We start from the raw sequence: 7,496 nt of genomic DNA, 5'->3' as shown, positions 1-7,496 counted from the left end.
TTCAGACTGAAGTCCTCAAATTCAACTCTGTTGAAAATTCATGTCTGTGTTTAAAAGCTGAACCTCGTTTTTAATCAGGCTAACTAATCAATCTAGACTGAAGCAATCTTGTCAAAAAGAGTGATCAGACATCTGCTATGATGCCTGAAGCCTGCTGACGGCAACACAAGTTTTAGGAACAAACATTTAACCAAATATGACTGCAGGTGTGTGCACACATTTGATCTGTGTATATTTTTTATATGTGGTTTAGAGAAAATCGACAGTAAAGTCAAATTCAGATTCCAGATTTGAGTTTTTAATAACCTACAAAGTTCCATGTTGAATTGTAAGAAAAACACTGGAAAAACACTATTAAAATAAATCATTCCATCTCCAAATTAATATTTTGTGAGCGTTGTCGTATTTGATGCAGCTCCTAATATCTCATAGCTGTAGAACAACGGCAAATGTTTGATTGGATTGAACCAAAACACAGGTCAGGGTGACCCTTCGCCGAGCGAGCTGCCTCAGCCTTGACTTAATATCTCTGGTTTGGAGGGAGGCAGTGTGGGGGAAAAAAACCCACAAATTGTAATTTATTTTCTTCACATTTTTTTTTTCTTTGAACAAAGAAGCGGTCAAAGTAATTACTAAAGTTGGAAGGAGTTGTAAATCCAATTTTCTAAAAGAAAAAAAAGGAGGAATGGTCTTTCAAATGTTTGCATTTGAGAACAAAGGCGAATAGGTGGGAGTGATCATTTGTACGGTTCAATTAGCAAAAGTAAAGAGTTTGTCATGGGAGGCTGCACATTAATCTCACTCGTATGTTAAGTAAATTCAGGTTAAAGAACATAAAAGTCAGCACAATAACTCACTAAAAAAGTGCAAATGGATTCCACCTCTGCACCTCTGCGTTGCTCGCATGCCGAATTCAACCTGGTTCCACCTCTTTTTCCGTCCCACAGTTTCCAAGGTTGCCGTCGTTGTAAAGGGGAGTGTAATGAGCTGCCAGTCAAAGGGCCTGGGTTTGATTCATGGTTAGCTTCCAGGGACGACAGACTTATTTCTCCACTGAAACCTGAGAAGCTGTGACAGCTGATGCATGCAGAATAAGAAACAAACAAGACACATTTACATCGCCATGGCTTTATTTTCCCATTCCCAAGCTGCCGCCGTCTATTCAGTTTGACAGAAAATGTGATTATCTGCCCCTCATGTGGTTTGTGATGGAGCAAAAAAAAGAGACACGCTGCAAGTAAGTGTGTTCGCTGGCTGCTGCGGAGAGGAGTCTGCGCTTCGCTCCGCTCCTGCCTGCATGCTCCTCGTGTGCGCCTGACACTTTGGCTCGTTATTAGACACACCGCTTCCTGCTGGGCAGGCCAGGTGTTGCTGTGCCTGTCATAGATACGCCTCCAATCAGGGAACCGCGACCGCACACACACGCAAAATGGTGGTTTTATTAGAGTGCAGATGTGATACATTTATCAGTTTTTCTCGTCTTCGCTGAGGAGGCGTTAGATTGTGGTCCGAAGAGGTGAAACTCAAACTCCAGAGCCCACTTTGCAGCTAATAGCTGTTCACACAGTGAGAAACATCCAGATCATGAGGACAGGTGTGAATGTGCTGTTCGCTTTCCGCACCAGGCGTCAAAAAAAAGGCTGGAAATCCAGATACTACTACATCTTTTAACATGTTCACTCAAATATAACAAAAACTGTTTCAGTGAATTGTAGGATATTAGCTTTGGCTTAGCAACGACTGTAATTTATGTCTTTGCACAACCTAAAACCAGAAAATTGAAAAAGGAGAATGTTTCAAAACTATTACAAATGTGGCCACTATAAAATAACACTGACCCTGAATATTTAATATAAAAGTTCTCAAAAAACACAAGTTTAGACACGAGTCATGAATATCATAACTTTAGATTTGTGACTTGACTTGGACTTTTACACCAATGACTTAGGACTTGAATCAGACTTGGAAGTTATTTGAAAAGACTTGATATTTCACCCCAAATCTAAAGTTTAAAACACATTTTCAAAAAGTGCAGAATTAATGTTCTCTTTCCGTATCAACAAACACAAACTCTCTGTCTCTTTCTGCTCTGTATGTATGTGAGCTGCAGCAAACTAACTAGATTTAAATATGTTTATACATAAAGGATTTGCATCATCATTCAAATCTAGCTAATGTTTTTTTTAAGTAAACAACAACAAAACTCTTCTCTAGATTCCAGATTACTAAACTCTTTATCGGACAAAATGTTGGTCAAAGAAAGTTAAAATCTCAGGAGATAAAAACAACAGAATCATAAAACTTTACTACTTGAACAGTGCAGGCAAACATTTACTTTATTGCTTTATTGTTTTACATCACAGAGAAACAAAGATGTACGTAATGCTTTGCACAACTCTGACCCGTCTGAGATGGGCTTCGCATTGGGGAATCGGATCATTTGCATATTTTTAAAATGCTGTAACAGCCAGTAAACACAAAACTGTTTGTCTTCTTGGAATGATTACAAATATCTCTGCATGTTCCCAGAGGAGCAACAGCTTAAATATTTTTACTTCAGAGTTTTTTTTAATAACCTTTCTTTATTTTTTAAATGTCATTTCAGTTCAGTTCATGATCATCTTTAATTATAACATCTTGAGTTTTGGGCTTATGCCTTATTAACCATGTAATACTCATTAACTACTTTGTGTTGGAATAAATCCACTTCACAACCTGCATCCTATACATTCATTGTCAGCTGTTATCTTTGGAGACATTATGTGTTTCTTACAATTTTTTTTCAACCAAAACATTTTATTGGAAAGCAGAAAAGACAGAATTTCAACATTTTCTCTGAGTTTGTCTCAATCATTTTGCTGAGAAAAACATTTTGAGGCAGATGAGTCAGACACAAAACGGTTCAGCAGTACAGAACAACACAAACGTGTATTTCATTTTCATTTATAGATTAATTCAGATGCTTCTGTAGTGGCAGCTGTTTCTGTAAAAAGAAGCAGGTTTTCTGTTTTTAGCTGTATTGACTGGACAAAAGATTAAAGCTCAGCCAGGAAACCAGCAGAGAAGCTGGAATGAAGGATTTCATGTTTGGCCGCAGACTTTTCTTGCCAAATTAAAATACTCGGGGGAGACAATCCGAGTCTACATGTTATCGCACTGCTAAAGTATGCTGAAATACTTTAAAATTTACAACCGAAAGAATTCGACTAATCCCACATCCAGCAGGGAAACACTTGACAGATTCATAGCTGCTGTGTTTAACGTACCCTTTCTGCAATAAACTGCGTCCCTGAAAGTGTCTGCGGATGCCTCTGGCTGATTGAATTTAAAGTGCAGCAGACACAGCTTTATCATCTGAAGTGTGTGTTTGTTTTAGATTACTTCCCAAACCAGATGGTGTAAAAAAGAAAAAAAAAAACATCAACCTCAGTTTAGCAATTCCAAGACACTTCTTTTCCACACGAGGACCAGAGAAGATTGAAGAGCAAGTGTGAAATTGTATGTTTGCAACAACAGTTTTTGATGTCAAATTTGTCAAGAAACAGTCATAATCTCGGACTCCGCCGTCTTTCACTTCAAGGAGACGAGTTGTGCTTATAAATAATCCTTGCACTCATTTGCTGAAGCTGCTCCAAGCATTGCGAGAATGAAAAAGCTGCTGTGAGGAGAAATATTTCTGTCCTCTGCTCCCTCTTTGTTTCTCCTTAATTGACTTTTTAACAAGGCTGTGTTCAGGCTGACCAGCAGCCACCCTTCATTTCCAGCTGCTACTTCCACACATGTACACTTCTTTTATTGGCTGGGGTTGGGGAAGTCATTAAAATTGGACGCACGCAAAACGCTCCCCATTTCTGCATCAATGAGCTATGAGCAGAGGAGTATAAATGAACAACATGTTTATATGAATGGTAATGCCGACCCCTGGGTTTGCTTCCTGGGGAGGTCAAAGCCAATGAAAACACTCTGGGGTGTAACTGAAAGCAAGAATCTGCACAAAGAGCAATATTTGGAATAGTAATCAAGCAAACACTGGCCGGTTATAAGAGCTAAATCTTCCACTTTCCTCTTGTGGCTATTGAGAAATGAATCAGTGCTAAAAGAAATGAGTTGATCCATCGTTCTATCTATTGATCCCCACATCAACTTACTGCTTTGGATACAGGGAAGTAGCAGCCCAGTCATCGTTTTGGCAAACGGCACTGAAATGCAAACACTTCCACAGCAAAGTTCCCGATTGGCTTCTGCATATAGTCGAATCTTTAAATGTATTTTACCGTCATAAACTGCGTTTCCGTTACAAATGTGGGCAAAACTCTTTACATCCATGCATATCCATGTTAACAGTTGGATTGTTGTCTCAACAGAAATATAAAACTGATTTGTTGAACCAGAAGAGGTTAATCTGGGAATTCCAGTTATATTCTAAAATATGTTGACAGCTTTCTGCAAACATTTTAACCTTATTCTAAAAGAAATTAACATGAAAATACCAAACAAAAGAGAACCTTCCTCACATCTCCTTGGTTTTACTGAATAACCCCAGAAAACAGGCAATGGAGATAAAAACACATAAAAACTCTCCAGATCTTATCTAAAGCAAATCAAATCTTTTCCTAAACATCAACCAGGTTGTTATTCTCTCTGTAAAATTGGTAGTTTTTCCAAAAGCAACAGAAATAAAATAGACATAATAGATGCATAAAAACAGACCAGCAAAAAGAGCGGCGCACATTTTCTGATGCTTTTTGCATTTCAAATGATCAGAATTCCCACTTTCCATGCTGCAAAGGGCTTTCTGTTAGGTAAATGTACCATGGTTTAACCATTAAGAACCTAGAAATCCTGCATTTCAAAGATTCCTGTTTTCAATTCCTGCATAGTGGTTTGAAGCCCTGCAGCCCTGCAGGAAGAAAGTCCTGGGTTCAAATTCCTCCGTAGCGTTTGCATGTTCTCCCCATGCAGCCATGGGTTCTCTGGATTCCTCCTGAAGTCCAAAACGTTCTGAGACTCTTCAAAATGGGAAAGATGAACATGCCAAAAAATGTAATTCTTGCGAGAGTCAGAACAATAATTAAATCCACTCTAATCATAGTTTTTTAGCCCTGCAGAATCACGTCACGGTCGGTACCTTTCAGATAAAGTTGTTCCAGGCTGATCAATGTGCAGCTAAAAAGATTCATAAATACAATTACAAACATTTCTGTTCCACTAAATGTGCTGAAACTTCAACTGGAACTTCCTCATTCCTGAATTTGTCAGTATCAAACCCCAGTAATTCTTGTTAAACAGCAAAGGATGACTGCCTACGTGTGTTTGGTATGGTAGCTGATCTATGATGCTGTGGGTCGGTTTCTCCTCCAAAATCCCTACAAATTCTTATCTGCAGAAAACTGAGACCTCATTGGATGCTTCAGCAGCATCCTGATATAAAAACATGACTAGATCAGCTCAGAAATGGTTCAGCAGGCACACAGTCTGGATCACATGAAGAGGATTTTTACCCCAACTTAATAAATGTGCTCAAATTATTCTGTCAGTGTTTAGAGGCAACAAAGAAGAAATGTTGCCTGATGTAATAAAAACAATGCCATCATTGTTCAATTACTCAGCAGGACATTTTTATAGTCAAAATACTCTGCAAATTGTTATTATTGTTGAACAAAAAGCCTTAAAACAGTTTTTTCTTACCTTAAAGTGTAATTTGCACATAGATAGAAGATGTAAATGCAGGAGAGAAATGCTTTGCAACTAACCACAGATTGTGCTTTAGCAAGTTAAATTAATTTTCCACTTGAAGAACAAAAAGGTCAACAAAACCAGGATGGAGGAATTATTAATAATTCTCACAGCAACATCTCAGCCCAGGGAGGATTCTTCAGTGATGTTATTGCAATCCAATCTTTATTTTAGAAAAATTATGAAGCTTGCAGAAGAGCCATGCACTCCTTTATGGTGCTAATTATATGAGCATCCCGGTGCATGCCTTCTTTAAAACGGCTGCTAATCTGATAACACTAGTTACTAACATGCATTAAAACAACAAAGGATGAGGTAAATAGCTAATTTACATACTGGTGCATCATAAATAAAATGGTAATTTGTAGAAAGGAGAGGGAGGAAAAGTGTTAATGGACAGAAAACAAGGTGCTGAATGAAAAAAAGCCAGATGTATTTAGTGGATTTTAATCGTGTTTTGGAAATCCTAAAATATTTGATGTGAAGGTTTTTCTCCTTCTTTTCCAGCTTCTGAGTTCCTGGGTTTGGTTTATTTACCTGTCACAAGCCGGCTGGAGCAGCAGCCCCCCAAAGGCTACGTTCACTTTACTGAGGACTTCTAGGGGACCGGGCTGATGTTATCGCTCCCTCTGAAGTCTGCACTATCCCTTTGAACACACTTTATCTTCCCATCTTTTTCTCTCCTGCAAAGTGCAAACAGAGCAGCACAGAGACTCGGCTTTGAAATTAGTTAGCTACAGGGCGACGCTCAAGTCCCTGCTAAAGCACAACTCATTTTTTAAAAAGGAGGTTGCATGCTCTGGAAATAAAACTCCCATCCAGTCCCTGAGTTTGAAACAACAAAATCCAGATGGAGATGCATGAAAAATTAGAGACAAATTGCCGTCTTACCTCCTGAAGTGCTGCAGAAGGGCCACAAGGAAAAACAAGTTATTGAAAGCATCAAACTCTTGCTGGAATCCCAGATGACACTGAAAGCTGGATGCATTTGCTGGGTTCCTCTTCTCCTTTTCTAGGGCTGTAAATAGCATTTGTGTGACACTTGGCTCCTGTGGGCCCAGGATGCTGTAAACCAGCACTAAAATATGATCCTCTCTGCCACGGCTGTGAACTCCGACTTCTGTTGTTGTGCGACTGTTGACGAATCAGAGCGGGGACTTGGGGTTTTGCACCCAAAGGAAATATTGCAGAGTGAAATGCCTTCTGGCACTTTTCCGCCAGCCCTTGATTTGAATAGACAAGAGCTGCTGGGGAGGATAGAGGGATAAAAGAGGCTGAGGGAGAACGGTGACAGGAGCTTCAAGGAAAGACACACAGTCTACAAGATGGGGAGATGCTGTGTAGTGTGAGGTTACACTGGGAGAGGAAGATCTCACTGGGTAGGTCACAACAAATAAAAACGATTTTATGCTCTTAGAATAGCAACAGTCACCAAAAGTTTTAGTTTCCAGTTTAAACCAGCAGCGTCCTCCTTGTGTTGAGATAAAAAACAGCTTCTAAAATTAATCTTGACTCTCGTTTAAGGATTTATCTGAAGCTAAAAGGCGGCTACAGAAGCAGCAGAAAACAACCAGGCTGCACTCCAGCTTCAAAACTGGAATTTGCAGAAAAACTGTAAAAATGTCGCATTTTATCTTTGACTTTCTATAAGCGATGGTTTTCTTTCAAAATCTGTTTCCAAAATGACTATTAAGTTGAACCGATGTAAACAACCTTTCTCCAGCTCTGCATAAAACATATCAGTGTGCCAACACATAAAA

General features: G+C 39.1%; 1 long non-coding RNA gene across 1 annotated transcript; it reads right to left on the bottom strand.

The window, feature by feature from the left end:
* Positions 1 to 2,318: 2,318 nt before the first annotated feature.
* Positions 2,319 to 7,088, bottom strand: LOC103477085 (uncharacterized). The gene is made up of 2 exons (XR_535575.2): positions 6,628 to 7,088; positions 2,319 to 6,419 (listed from the first exon to the last, which is right to left on the bottom strand). It is a non-coding gene; the product is annotated as an uncharacterized LOC103477085 (long non-coding RNA).
* Positions 7,089 to 7,496: the final 408 nt, after the last annotated feature.

The sequence above is a fragment of the Poecilia reticulata genome, linkage group LG15, assembly GCF_000633615.1.
Source record: "Poecilia reticulata strain Guanapo linkage group LG15, Guppy_female_1.0+MT, whole genome shotgun sequence".
Classification (NCBI taxonomy): Eukaryota; Metazoa; Chordata; class Actinopteri; order Cyprinodontiformes; family Poeciliidae; genus Poecilia; species Poecilia reticulata.
The sequence above is the reverse complement of the archived record's forward strand: the minus strand, read 5'-3'. Positions and strand labels throughout refer to the sequence as shown.